The sequence below is a fragment of the Symphalangus syndactylus genome, chromosome 19, assembly GCF_028878055.3.
Source record: "Symphalangus syndactylus isolate Jambi chromosome 19, NHGRI_mSymSyn1-v2.1_pri, whole genome shotgun sequence".
In the NCBI taxonomy this organism is placed as follows: Eukaryota; Metazoa; Chordata; class Mammalia; order Primates; family Hylobatidae; genus Symphalangus; species Symphalangus syndactylus.
Genome location: NC_072434.2, coordinates 10,281,325 through 10,294,237, shown reverse-complemented (window position 1 = coordinate 10,294,237; position 12,913 = coordinate 10,281,325). Strand labels below are relative to the sequence as shown.

General features: G+C 48.9%; 1 protein-coding gene across 2 annotated transcripts in view; it reads right to left on the bottom strand.

The window, feature by feature from the left end:
- MROH7 (maestro heat like repeat family member 7) overlaps window positions 1–12,913 on the bottom strand; it is a 99,144-nt gene that overhangs the window by 77,439 nt on the left and 8,792 nt on the right. The window contains exon 2 of one of the 2 annotated variants that reach the window (XM_063613108.1): window positions 5,773–5,925. The exons of the other annotated variant lie outside the window; for it this stretch is intronic. The gene's annotated coding sequence lies outside the window, so the exon portion shown is untranslated. The remainder of the gene's footprint in view (window positions 1–5,772; window positions 5,926–12,913) is intronic. 2 annotated transcript variants of the gene reach the window in all.

Below are 12,913 nucleotides of genomic sequence, written 5' to 3'. Positions count from 1 at the left end.
TTATGTTTAGCTCCAAGAGCAGGCCATTTCATTTGAGGTTGAGGTGCCACTATACCGCCATGGTATAGGAACTTTTGCAGTACTTCTTATCATTTCTACCATCTGACTGTTTTGTTCAGATCATCTGAACATAGCGTGGCTGTGGCACGCAGACTGAGAGGTGCAATTCAAGCTAAACATCCCCTTAGGGGACAAATTAATAATGATTCCATAGGAATTGTTGTGCAGCCCCTCTGCCTGTTCTGCAAAGCAATCTTCCTAAACAAGTACGTTCATTTTTTCTAACTGGGTCCAATCCTGTTTACAAATAGGTTTTTGAGGGCGGTATCCCTCAATTATAGGAGCAGATTTATTATGGTAAATACTGAGATCAGAAAGCATGTGTAACTGTGTCATAAAGTGATTACATCCGGGCATTATTACCAGCCCTTAGTGGAGGAATACTCACAGCAGTGATGATAACCGCTATCATAGCTACCATTAAATTATTCAGTGTGACTGGTTGTCCCGCTTTCCTCAGGTTTTCTTCTGCCATCTGTGACAGCTTCTTGATCTGTCCCCAGGTGGGTGGCTGTGTTCAACGGGTGTTGCTCGTGACAGTTGGAGTCCTCCTCAGCGTCAGTCTTGACATGGCTGCAACCGGGGCGTCCTCTGGATCCTCCCGGAGTCTCTTCTTTGGCATCTGGCTCATGATAAGGTTTTAGGTATCTTGATGGTATCCAAATCGGCTGTTGATTTTTTTGGGATGGAGTCTCGCTCTGTCGCCCAGGCTGGAGTGCAGTGGCACGACCTCAGCTCACTGCAAGCTCTGCCTCCTGGGTTCACGCCATTCTCCTGCCTCAGCCTCCCCAGTAGCTGGGACTACAGGCGCCCGTGACCACGCCCGGCTAATTTTTTTTTTTGTATTTTTAGTAGAGACAGGGTTTCACTGTGTTAGCCAGGATGGTCTCGATCTCCTGACCTTGTGATCCGCCCACCTTGGCCTCTCAAAGTGCTGGGATTACAGGCGTGAGCCACCGCGCCCGGCCTGGCTGTTGGTTTTTGTCTGGAGAAATACAAGCATAACCTCTACCCCAAGTTATTATTTTACCTATTTCCCAACTTTTTGTTATTAGATCTCTTCACCAAATAATGCTAGATTCAATTGTGTATGGGCTGTCCTGTAATCCCTATTTCTCCTCCTTTTTTGTTTTTATCATCAGTTGTTCATCTGTATGAAATCATAACTGAGCATTTTCAATTAACTGTGTGGAATGAACCACGTATGAAGAATCAGAAATCACATTAATAGGCATATCAAAAGCAGTCAATACCTCAATTACCGCTACAAGCTCCGCTTTTTGAGCTGAGTATTGGATGTCTGAAAAACTTTACTTTTTGAGCCAGAATAAGAAGCTTTACATTACTAGACCCATCTGTAAAAACACTCTCAGCACCTTCAATTGGTTTAAATTTACTTATTTTAGGGAGAATCCAATTAATTAATTTTAAAAACTGAAACAGCTTTGTTTTAGGAAAGTGATTATCGAGAATACCCACAAAGTCAGCTAAATGGGTTTGCCAAGTAAGACTATTTATAAAAGCTTGCTGTATTTGTGCCTTCATGAGAGGGACAATAATTTTTCCAGGATCATATCCATGTAATTTAACAATCCGAGTTCTCCCAATCCCTATCATAGTAGCGATTTGATCTAAATAAGGAGTTGGAGTCCATGAATCCGTATGTGGAAGAAAAAGCCACTCTACTAAGTCCTGTTCTTGGACAATAACACCAGTAGGTGAATGCTGAGTTGAAAAGATTAGCAAATCTAGAGTCTTCTCTGGATCTATTCTATTTATCTGAGCTTTATGAATTTGCTTCTCAATCAGTTGTAACTCTGCCTCAGCCTCTTTTGTTAATTGCCAAGGGCTAGTGAGACTGGGATTTCCTCTAAGGATAGAAAACAGATTACTCGTGGCATAGGTAGGAATGCCTAGAGCAGGTCTTATCCAATTAACATCCCCTAGTAATTTTTGAAAATCATTTTATGTTTTTAGTTGACAGTGAATAATGTAACACTGAAAATTTTTTACGAGTAGGTTCAATTGCTTGCCCCACATACATCCAGCAAATTGTTGGGCTGTTTGACATGCCCTGTGGCAACACTTTTCAATGATAACGCTTAGCAGGCTGCAGGTTGTTTACTGCAGGAATTGTAAATGCAAACCGTTCACAGTCTTGCTTAGCCGAAGGTATGGTAAAGAAACAGTCATTTAGGCCGGGCACGGTGGCTCAAGCTTGTAATCCCAGCGCTTTGGGAGGCTGAGGTGGGCGGATCACGAGGTCAGGAGATCGAGACCATCCTGGCTAACATGGTGAAACCCCGTCTCTACTAAAAATACAAAAAATTAGCCGGACATGTTGGCGGGCGCCTGTAGGCCCAGCTACTCGGGAGGCTGAGCCAGGAGAATGGCGTGAACCCGAGAGGCGGAGCTTGCAGTGAGCCGAGATCGCACCACTGCACTCCAGCCTGGGGGACAGAGCAAGACTCCGTCTCAAAAAAAAAAGAAACAGTCTTTTAAATCTATGACTATTAAAGGCCAATTTTTTGGAATTATAGCAGGAAAAGGCAATCCTGGCTGTGATGCTCCCATAGGTTGTATAACTGAATTGATGGCTCTTAAGTCAGTTAACATTCTCCATTTACCTGATTTTGTCTTAATTACGAAAACTAGAAAATTCCAAGGGGAAAATGTTGGAGCTATGTGCCCATTTTCTAATTGTTCAGCAACTAATTTCTCTAAAGCCTCCCGTTTCTCTTTATTTAGCGGCCATTGTTCTATCCAAATTGGCTTATCTGTTAACGATTCTAAAGGTATAGGTTCTGGAGGCTTAACAATGGCTGCCATCAAAAATGTTTTCCTAATCTTTGGCAGGAAGTTTGTTTTTCCGCTTGAAGCGGTTCTTTCAAAACTTGCAAATTTTTTTCTAGTCCCATACCAGGGACATACCCCATTTCATGCATTGTAAGTTGACTTTGAGGGCTCTATAATTGTTCTGGAATTAGAACTTGTGCTCCCCATTGTTGTAATAAATCTCTTCCCCTTAAATTTATAGGTACAGAAGTTACAATTGGTTGAATAGTCCCAGGTTGTCCATCAGGCCCCTCACAATGCAAAATATAACTACTTTGATATACTTCAGCAGCTTTACCAACTCCAACTATGTTAAATTGAGCAGGTTGAATTGGCCACGTGGACAGCCAGTGCTGTAGAGAAATGACTGAAATGTCCACTCCTGTATTTACCAAACCTTTAAATTTCTCTTCTTGAATAGTTAATTCACAGGTAGGACGTTTATCAGTAATTTGATTTACCCAATAAGCTGCTTTGCCTTGTTTATTTGTGCTTCCAAATTCTCCTGTTCGTTTAATTTCACTTTTTCCCACTCCTACATACAGCACCATCAGGAGCTGTGCTATGCGCTCTCTGGCTCTGCATTCCAGGGAACAGAAGTTGATCTAACAATTTGAATTTCCCCATTGTAATCTGAATCAATGACTCCTATATGTATTTGCACGACTTTTTTTTTTTTTTTTTTTTTTTGAGACGGAGTCTTTCTCTGTCCCCTAGGCTGGAGTGCAGTGGCGCGATCTCGGCTCACTGCAAGCTCCGCCTCCCGAGTTCACGCCATTCTCCTGCCTCAGCCTCCCAAGTAGCTGGGACTACAGGCACCCGCCAACACGCCCGGCTAATTTTTTGTATTTTTAGTAGAGACGAGGTTTCACTGTGTTAGCCAGGATGGTCTCGATCTCCTGACCTCGTGATCCGCCCGCCTCGGCCTCCCAAAGTGCTGGGATTACAGGCGTGAGCCACCGCGCCCGGCCTGTTTGTACGCCTTTTAAACTTACACTAGACCTTCCTAAAAGTAATCCTATTGTACCCGCTGGCAAGGGTCCACAGACTCCTGTTGGGATCTTTTGCGGGGGTTCCCCAGGAAGAAAGCTCACAGCTTTTGTGCAGCATAAATCTACTGCGGCACCACCGGTTGTGGCAGGAGACAGACATTGTACAGGGGTGAGGGAATGGCCTGAGCCAGAAATGCCCCGGTTTAGAACGGGGCCCGGGACAGGCCCCTCATGGCATTTCCCGAAATTGGGTTCCCTTCTTTATCAAACTTAGAGTGATACTGACTAGCCCAGTGTTTTCCTTTTTTACATTTTGGACATATTTCAGGATCAGCAGTTTTCTTTTTTCCCCTATCTGGCGGCCTGACTCGCTGATTTCTTCTACATTCTTTTTTAGTATGACCATGCTTCCCACAGTTAAAACAAGCTCCAGGAAATGGAGTATTTCCTTTATCCACTCTCAGTCCTGCCATTGCCTGTGCCAACAAGGTAGCTTTATGCAGATTACCTCCAATACCATCACAGGCCTTGATATAATCAACTAAATGTGCTTTCCCTCTGATAGGTCGCAGAGCAGCCTGGCAATCGGGATTAGCATTGTCAAAAGCTAATAACTGCAACACTGTATCCTGAGCAGCCGAATCTGGAATCATCTTTTTAAGAGAATCCTGTAACCGAGCTATAAAATCAACCTATGGTTCCCTTGGTCCCTGTTCTATAGCACTAAAGGAAGGGTATTGTTCCCCACCTGAAGTGATTTTTTCCCAAGCTCTAATGCACACTCCTCTAAACTGTTCAGTGGCATCATCCTGCATGACCACTAGTGTATCTAAACCAGCCCAGCCGCCAACCCCCAAAAGTTGATCTGCAGTTATATTAATTTGAGGTTGGGCCTGGGTATTGTGAGCAGCCTGAATGGAAGCTTCATCTGCCCACTAAGTTTTAAATGGTAAGAACTGAGCAGGAGTTACACAAGCTCAAGTAAGAGCGTCCCAGTCAGTAGGAATCATCCGACTGGAAACAGCAACATTCTTTAACAGTCCCATTACAAAAAGAGAAGCTGGCCGGGCACGGTGGCTCACGCCTGTAATCCCAGCACCTTGGGAGGCAGAGGCGGGCAGATCACGAGGTCAGGAGATCAAGACCATCCTGGCTAACACAGTGAAACCCCGTCTCTACTAAAAATACAAAAAATTAGCCAGGCGTGGTGGCAGGCGCCTGTAGTCCCAGCTACTCGGGAGGCTGAGGCAGGAGAATGGCGTGAACCTGGGAAGCGGAGGTTGCGGTGAGCTGAGATTGCGCCACTGCGCTCCAGCCTGGGCGACAGAGCGAGACTCCGTCTCAAAAAACAAAACAAACAAACAAAAAGAAAAAACAAAAGGAGAACCTGCTCCATACTCATTTATTGCTTGCTTTAATTCTTTGAGTAATTTAAAAAGAAAAGGCTCAAATGTAGCTGTAATATTTCCCTGTTGATCTGGGGGGTGTATGCTAACAGGGAACTGCCAAACCTCTAAATCACCCTCTCATCCAGCTTGCTGAATTCCTGCCAGAATGGAACTAAGAGCTATCGCTCGAGGGGCTGCTCGAACAGTCACTGGGGCAACTACTTTTTGCCCAGTGTCCTCCGGGAAAGAAAGATCTGGGGGGTCGTTTTCTTCAAAATAATAACGAGGGGATGCAGAAGGGTAGGGATGAACCTCTCCTTCCTTTGCCGCTTTAGCTTTAGCTGGCAAATAAACATGCTCTGTAACCTCTTCTGTTACTTTGCTATACTCTTGTTCCTCATCCTTATCAGTGTGAAAAAGTTCCAAGGTGAAACGAACCAGACCCCATCCCTGTCCCATTGTTACCCGGACGCTTCCAAGCTCCCCTTCTTACTCACCACAGGGATTGCTTTAAGAGTACTCAGGTGTCCTCCAGCTAGTTTTCCGTTCCAACCGTCGCTCCAGCGACCATTCGACCTGGATTCGAGCCCCCACGAATGGACGCCACTTGCCGAGACCAGCTCGGTCGGGGAGACCCTAACCTAGCGGTGCTAGAGGAATTAAAAGACACACACACAGAAATACAGAAGTGTGAAGTGGGAAATCAGGGGCCTCACAGCCTTCAGAGCTGACAGCCCCGAACAGAGATTTACCCACGTATTTATTAACAGCAAACCAGTCATTACCATTGTTTCTATAGATATTAAATTAACTAAAAGTATCCCTTATGGGAAACAAAGGGATGGGCCGAGTTAATTGCAGCAGGAACATGCCCTTAAGACACAGATCGCTCATGCTTTTGTTTGTGGCTTAAGAATGCCTTTAAGCGGTTTTCCGCCCTGGGCGGGCCAGGTGTTCCTTGCCCTCATTCCCATAAACCCACAACCTTCTAGCTTGGGCATTAGGGCCATTATGGACATGTTACAGTGCTGCAGAGATTTTGCTTATAGCCAGTTTTGGGGCTAGTTTATGGCCAGACTTTGGGGGGCTTGCTCCAAACACACCTCTGCCTCCCAAAGTGCTGGGATTACAGGTGTGAGCCACCACACCTGGCTTGTTTTTTTTATTTCCTTAAACATTAAACAGGCCAGGCGTGGTGGCTCACGCCTGTAATCCCAGCACTTCGGGAGGCCGAGGCAGGTGGATCACGAGGTCAAGAGATCGAGACCATCCTGGCCAACATGGTGAAACCTTGTCTCTACTAAAAGTACAAAAAAATAGCCAGGTGTGTTGGCGGGCACCTGTAGTCCCAGCTACTCAGGAGGTTGAAGCAGGAGAATGGCGAGAACCCGGGAGGCAGAGCTTGCAGTGAGCTGAGATCATGCAACTGCACTCCAGCCTGGGCGACAGAGCAAGACTCCATCTCAAAAAATAAAATTAAAAATAAAAAAAAAAAAAAACATTAAACAGGCTGGGTGTGGTAGTTCATGCCTTAATCCCAGCATTTGGGGAAGCCTAGGTAGGAGGATGGATTGAGTCCATGAGTTCAAGACCAGCCTGGAAACATACTGACACCCTATCTCCACACACAAAAAAATTAGCTAGGCCTGGTGGTGCACAGCTGTAATCCTAGCTACTTGGGAGGCTGTGGTGGGAGAATAGCTTGAGCCCAGGAGGTCAAGGCTGCAATGAGCCATGATCGCATCATTGCACTCCAGCCTGGATGACAGAGCAAGACACTGTCTCAAAAAAATCAAAAAACAGGCCAGGCACAGGGGCTCGCGTCTGTAATCCCAGCCCTTTGGGAGGCTGAGGTGGGCAGATCACGAGATCAGGAGATTGAGACCACCCTGGCTAACACAGTGAAACCCCATCTCTACTAAAAATACAAAAAATTAGCTGGGTGTGGTGGCATGTATCTGTAGTCCCAGCTACTCAGGAGGCTGAGGCAGGAGAATCACTTGAACCCAGGAGGCAGAGGTTGCAGTGAGCGGAGATTGCACCACTGCACTCCAGCCTGGGTAACAGAGTGAGACTCTATCTCAAAACAAAAAACAAAAACACAAAAAAACTCATGTTATTTTACTTTTGATAATTTTGTATGCTGAACACTTTGTGGGGCTGATTCTGCTGTTTACAACGTCTCTTGGTTTTCACCCACGGTGCCTTATTTTCCTATGATTTTTGGGATTGTTGACAGGGAACTGCTTATTTTCCCTGAAACTTTGTCTCAGAATTCCTTGAGGCCTGGATTAAAGCTATGTTTTTTGTTTTTTTGTTTTTTTTGAGACAGAGTCTTGCTCTGTTGCCCAGGCTGGAGTGCAGCAGTGCAATCTCGGCTCACTGCAACCTCTGCCTCCCGGGTTCAAGTGATTCTCCTCCCTCAGCCTCCCAAGTAGCTGGGATCACAGGCATGAGCCACCACACCCCGCTAATTTTGTATTTTTAGTAGAGACGGGGTTTCGTCATGTTGGCCAGGCTGATCTCGAATGCCTGATCTTGAGTGATCCGCCCGCCTTGGCCTTCCAAAGTGTTGGGATTACAGGCGTGAGCCACCGCACCCAGCCTCTATGTTCCTCTTGAGAAAACGTGTTTTTGCTTGTAGTAGTTATCTTGGGGCACCACCGACATGAAACTACTTTAAATAAAATTCCACCATTTAGAGTGTTGAGACCACCTCAGCAGTACAAATTCATGACAGTGTCAAAATAGGCAAATGGGTTTCTTTCTTCCTTTTTTTTTTTTTTAAGATGGGGTCTTGCTCTGATGCCCAGGATACAGTACAGTGGCACCATCCTCCCACCTCCTGGGTAGCTGGGACTATAGGCATGCACCACCATGTCTCGCTAATTTATTTTTTTATTTTGTAGAGATGAGATCCCTCTGCATTGCCCAGGCTGGTCTCGAGCTCCTGGGCTCAAGCAATCCTCCCACCTAAGCCCTGCAAACTGCTGGGATTACAGGTGTCAGCCACCAGTTCTAAAAATGACAGCTCCGTATCTGAAATGTTGGAGCCTCTGAATCACCGCTGATTTCGTCTTGCCTATAACATGCCATGCTGTGGGAGTGGGGAGAGTATCAGAGTAACCCACATAACACAGCCTGAGGCACACACTTCCCTGGGCCATTTGCTGTTCTGAGCAATGCAGTGTGGGAAGTCCTGTGGCTCTGCGGGGGTGCAGGGGTGAGCAGTGCTGAAATAGGACAGCCTGGATGCAGAGGCAGTCAGGCCTCCAGGAGCCATTTCTCAACTCCAGCCTCTAGCCACCTCCCAAATGCAAAGCTAAGTGTGGCGCTCCCTGCTTATCCCACGGGTAAGGGCTCCCCTACCCCTCCCAGTTGAAGCCAAATTCTTTATCAGGGTGACCCAGCCCTCCGGGGCTCCCCAGTCTCATCTCTCTCCCCTTCCACCTCCCCACATTTCCCACCTGGTGCTCCAGCCACACTGCTCATGCTCCCAAACAGGCTCTTCTCCCTCATGCCTGGGCCCTCTCCCACAAACACTGAGCCCTTTGTCTGGAAGGTCTTCCCTAGGCCCCGTCCCTGATGGTTCTCTGAGTCAGCCAAGCCTCCTGGCCCACCCAGGAGTTTGGGGTTTCTAACCTGTGTCTTCTCCATCCTGCATGCCCCAACCTGGGCCCACTGCCACTTTCCATGTCTGACATCCTTACAGGCTATAAGCCCGCTCTGTGTTTTTGATGGGCACCAACTCTATTAATAAAATGGCTGTTTCACATCTGAAATGCTGGAGCCCCCGACAGCCCCTGCTTTCTTCCCTCCCACAATATGCCATGGGGTGGATCCCCAGAGCCTAGCACAGTGCCTGGCACAGAATGCGTGCTCAGTAACTTGTTTAGTAATTTATGCCCCAGGAGAAGTGCCACACACAATGGAGGAGTCTTTGCAGGTTGGAATCGGTTCCAGGGCTGTTCCTCCTGCCAAAAACCAGAGCCAGATGAAGTCTCTTTCCTCCCAGACAGACTGCAGAGCTCTTTGGAGCCAAGAGAGGTGGCAAAGCTCTGTGCCTCGGAGCTCGGCTCGCCGGCTTCTTTCCCAGGGAGGACAGGTGATACACGGCCTGCGGAGTCGGAATGATGGGGCATGGGCATCCCTTTCTGCTGCAAACTGACTCTGGCTCCCTTCTGTGAAAAAGGGGCATGAGAATGCCTTCCTCGGCCGGGTACAGTGGCTCACACCTGTAATCCCAGCACTTTGGGAGGCTGAGGTGAGTGGATCATTTGAGGTCAGGAGTTCGAGACCAGCCTGGCCAACATGGTGAAACCCCATCTTTACTAAAAATACAAAAATTAGCTGAGCATGGTGGTGCGTGCCTGTAATCCCAGCTACTTGGAGACTGAGGCAGGAAAATAGCTTGAACCCAGGGGACAGAAGTCGCAGTGAGCCAAGATTGTGCCACTGTACTCCAGCCTGGACAACAGAGCGAGACTCTGCCTCAAAAAAAAAAAAAAAAAAAAGAATGCCTCCCTCATAAGAATGTCACGAACACTAAATAAGCAGTAGTTCCAAAATGAGGATGGTTTGTGCAGGGGGTGCCCTCGTGGACCGTAATAACTAAGTTGTTGATTTTTCTTTCAAAAATAGATTTGTCCAGCATTGCTGTTAAATATTCTTGCCAAAATAAGTGACTGTCCCATTGTAAGTGATTGTGAATAAGAAGGGACAAGTAGATGGATAAAATCAGGCAGATAGGCCCACAGTCAGCCTGACCTCCATTTGAACTTAACATAGAAGTGATTTGGGACAAATCTCGACCTCTCCAAGTCTTGATTTCTTTGCCTGCAACATGGGGACATAAGAGTCATTTGGCAGTGTTGTGCGACACGTGGATGAAATTAAAATGTGGGACACTTTGTAGGAAATCACAAATAATATTATTAATAAAAGCAGAAAAAATGCAAGCCAGACTAGGTGAGACTTATCAGTATGGGGCTTGGAGACAACCCTGGAGTCACATTGTATAATCCTGGTGGTTTGTTGTTCCTCTAGATTCCCCTCCCCTCCCCTCCCCTCCCCTCCCCTCCTTGGAGACAACCCTGGAGTCACATTGTATAATCCTGGTGGTTTGTTGTTCCTCTAGATTCGATTCCCCTCCCCTCCCCTCCCCTCCCCTCCCCCTCCCCTCCCCCTCCCCTCCCCCTCCCCTCCCCTCCTCCTCCCCTCCCCCTCCCCCTCCCCTCCCCCTCCCCTCCCCCTCCCCTCCCCTCCCCCTCCCCTCCCCTTCCCCTCCCCTCCCCTTCCCCTCCTCTCCCCTATCCCCTCCCCTCCCCTTCTCCTCCCCTCCCCCTCCCCTCCCCTTCCCCTCCCCTCCCCTTCCCCTCCTCTCCCCTATCCCCTCCCCTCCCCTTCTCCTCCCCTCCCCTCCCCCTCCCTTCCCCTCCCCTCCCCTTCCCTTCCCCTCCCGTCCCCTCCCCTCCCCTCCTTGGAGACAACCCTGGAGTCACATTGTATAATCCCGGTGGTTTGTTGTTCCTCTAGATTCCATTCCCCTCCCCTCCCCTCCCCTCCCCTTCCCTTCCCCTCCCCGCCCCTTCCCTTCCCCTCCCCTCCCCTTCCCTTCCCTTTTTTTGAAACAGGGTCTCACTCTGTCGCTCAGGCTGTTTCACATCTGAAATGCTGGAGCTCCCTGACAGCCCCTGCTTTCTTCTCTCCCACAATATGCCATGGGGTGCAATCTCGGCTCACTGCAACCTCCACCTCCCAGATTCAAGCGATTCTCCTGCATCAGCCTCCCAAGTAGCTGGGATTACAGGCTCGTGCCACTATGCCCAGCTAATTTTTGTATTTTAGTAGAAACAGGGTCTCACTGTGTTGGCCAAGCTAGTCGTAAACTCCTGACCTCAAGAGATCCGCCCGCCTCGGCCTCCCAAAGTGCTGGGATTACAGGCGTGAGCCACCGTGCCGGCCTTTTCTTTTCTTTTTTATGGCCAGCTCTTACATAGAAATTTCCCCTAGACTTTAACTGTAGAGTAAAGCATATGTGGTTGTTACTCGAGATGTAGTTTCTGTCATTCTGTTAACTTTTTGCGGCTATCATAACATCCCTGTTAACACACCCTTCCATGCCTTATTACAGAAGGGATCTGGGTAAGGCCCAATTAGCATTTGGATTCTGGAGTCTGGAGTGGGTGGCCTGGGAGAGCAGCCCGCCTAAGAAAGGGGACTCACAAAACATGTTCCTGCTTGTCTACGGCTCCCTTACTGTCTCCTGAGAAGACCCCAGAGCACTGACCCTGCTCCATTCCAGCCAGCAGCCCTGACACCCTACCAGGGCCTGGCTCCTGGAAGCTGCTGAGTTTGTTGAGTTGATCTGGAGAACGAGCCAGAAGCCCAGACAGACTAGATCTCCCTCTCTCCAGAGGCTCCGAGAACCGAGAATTGAGCCTGGGCTCCAGGACCGGCTCTCCCTCGGATGGCCCATCAGTCTCACATTTCTGGATGTACAGTGGTGGGGAGGGGGTGTTGAATGGGGTCCTGTCCATCTAGCAGCCCACAGCTTGGGTCTCATTGGATCTCTGTAGGCATACCACACATGCCCCGACCAGCCAACAGAACCTCCCTGTCCTCAAACCCCTCCCTCAGTCCCCCTTCACCACATCACCTCCCAACCAGCACCCCCAGACTCACCACTCACAATGCCCACCCTTCCCCACATCCTACAGAATAGCACCCCGAGCACCAGATCCTCCTGCTCCCATCCTCACTTTGTCCCAGTGCCTCTCCTTCCTGTACCTTCAGCCTCTCTGGTCTTTCCTGGCCCCTCTAAACAGGCTCTGCTCTGACACCTGCCCTCCCCACTGATCCAGGGAAACGGTCCTGGCCAGCATCGGGGGCCTTGCTGTCCTTATTGGGCTCCATCTCCCGGCCTGGCTGACCGTTCCTTTCTTCTTGACCTTCCCATCGACACCCCCCACCACCCTTTGCTGTCCCCTCTCCTCTACTGGTGCCTCTTCCTCCACCTGTCCGCCTGTCAGTGGCCCCCAGAAGTCAGCCTCCAGCCCTTTCTCTCTTTGCTTTGGCCAGAAAATGATGCTCAGTCCTGAGCCCACGGCCTCTATATCCAGTTCCCTCCTCCGGGAGGCCGAGGCAGGAAAACCGACTCAGGAATGACCCACGACAAGCCCCATGACCAAAGTCCCTCCCACCCTGCCCCTCCACCCCTCAGCCCCTGACATCTGCCCGCCTGGGCATCATTCTAGACACGCTTTCACACACACAATCAAAGCCACCGCGTGCCCTGCTCTGCCTCGGCTGGCCTATCACAGCCTCACATTCCGGATCTCTCTGTGAGCCCTGATGTGTAGACGCTGAAGTCTCCGTGCACGTTACAGGTGATTCTTGGACTCATTTAAATTCTGGGGTCCTCAGAATAGGGGCAGCCTCTAACTTGCTTCCCATAGCAGGGTCCCCAGAACTCCCTCTGCGTGAAGTGGTGACTCGGCCCCTTCCCCATGGACTTGCTGCCCCAGAACCGGCCTGCAGTAACCCATGCCAGCATGCCAGGACTATCCATTTCTATCCCAGGTAGATAATCTATTAGCCATAATCTCAGATGAAATGAAGATTATTGCCCCTTACGCA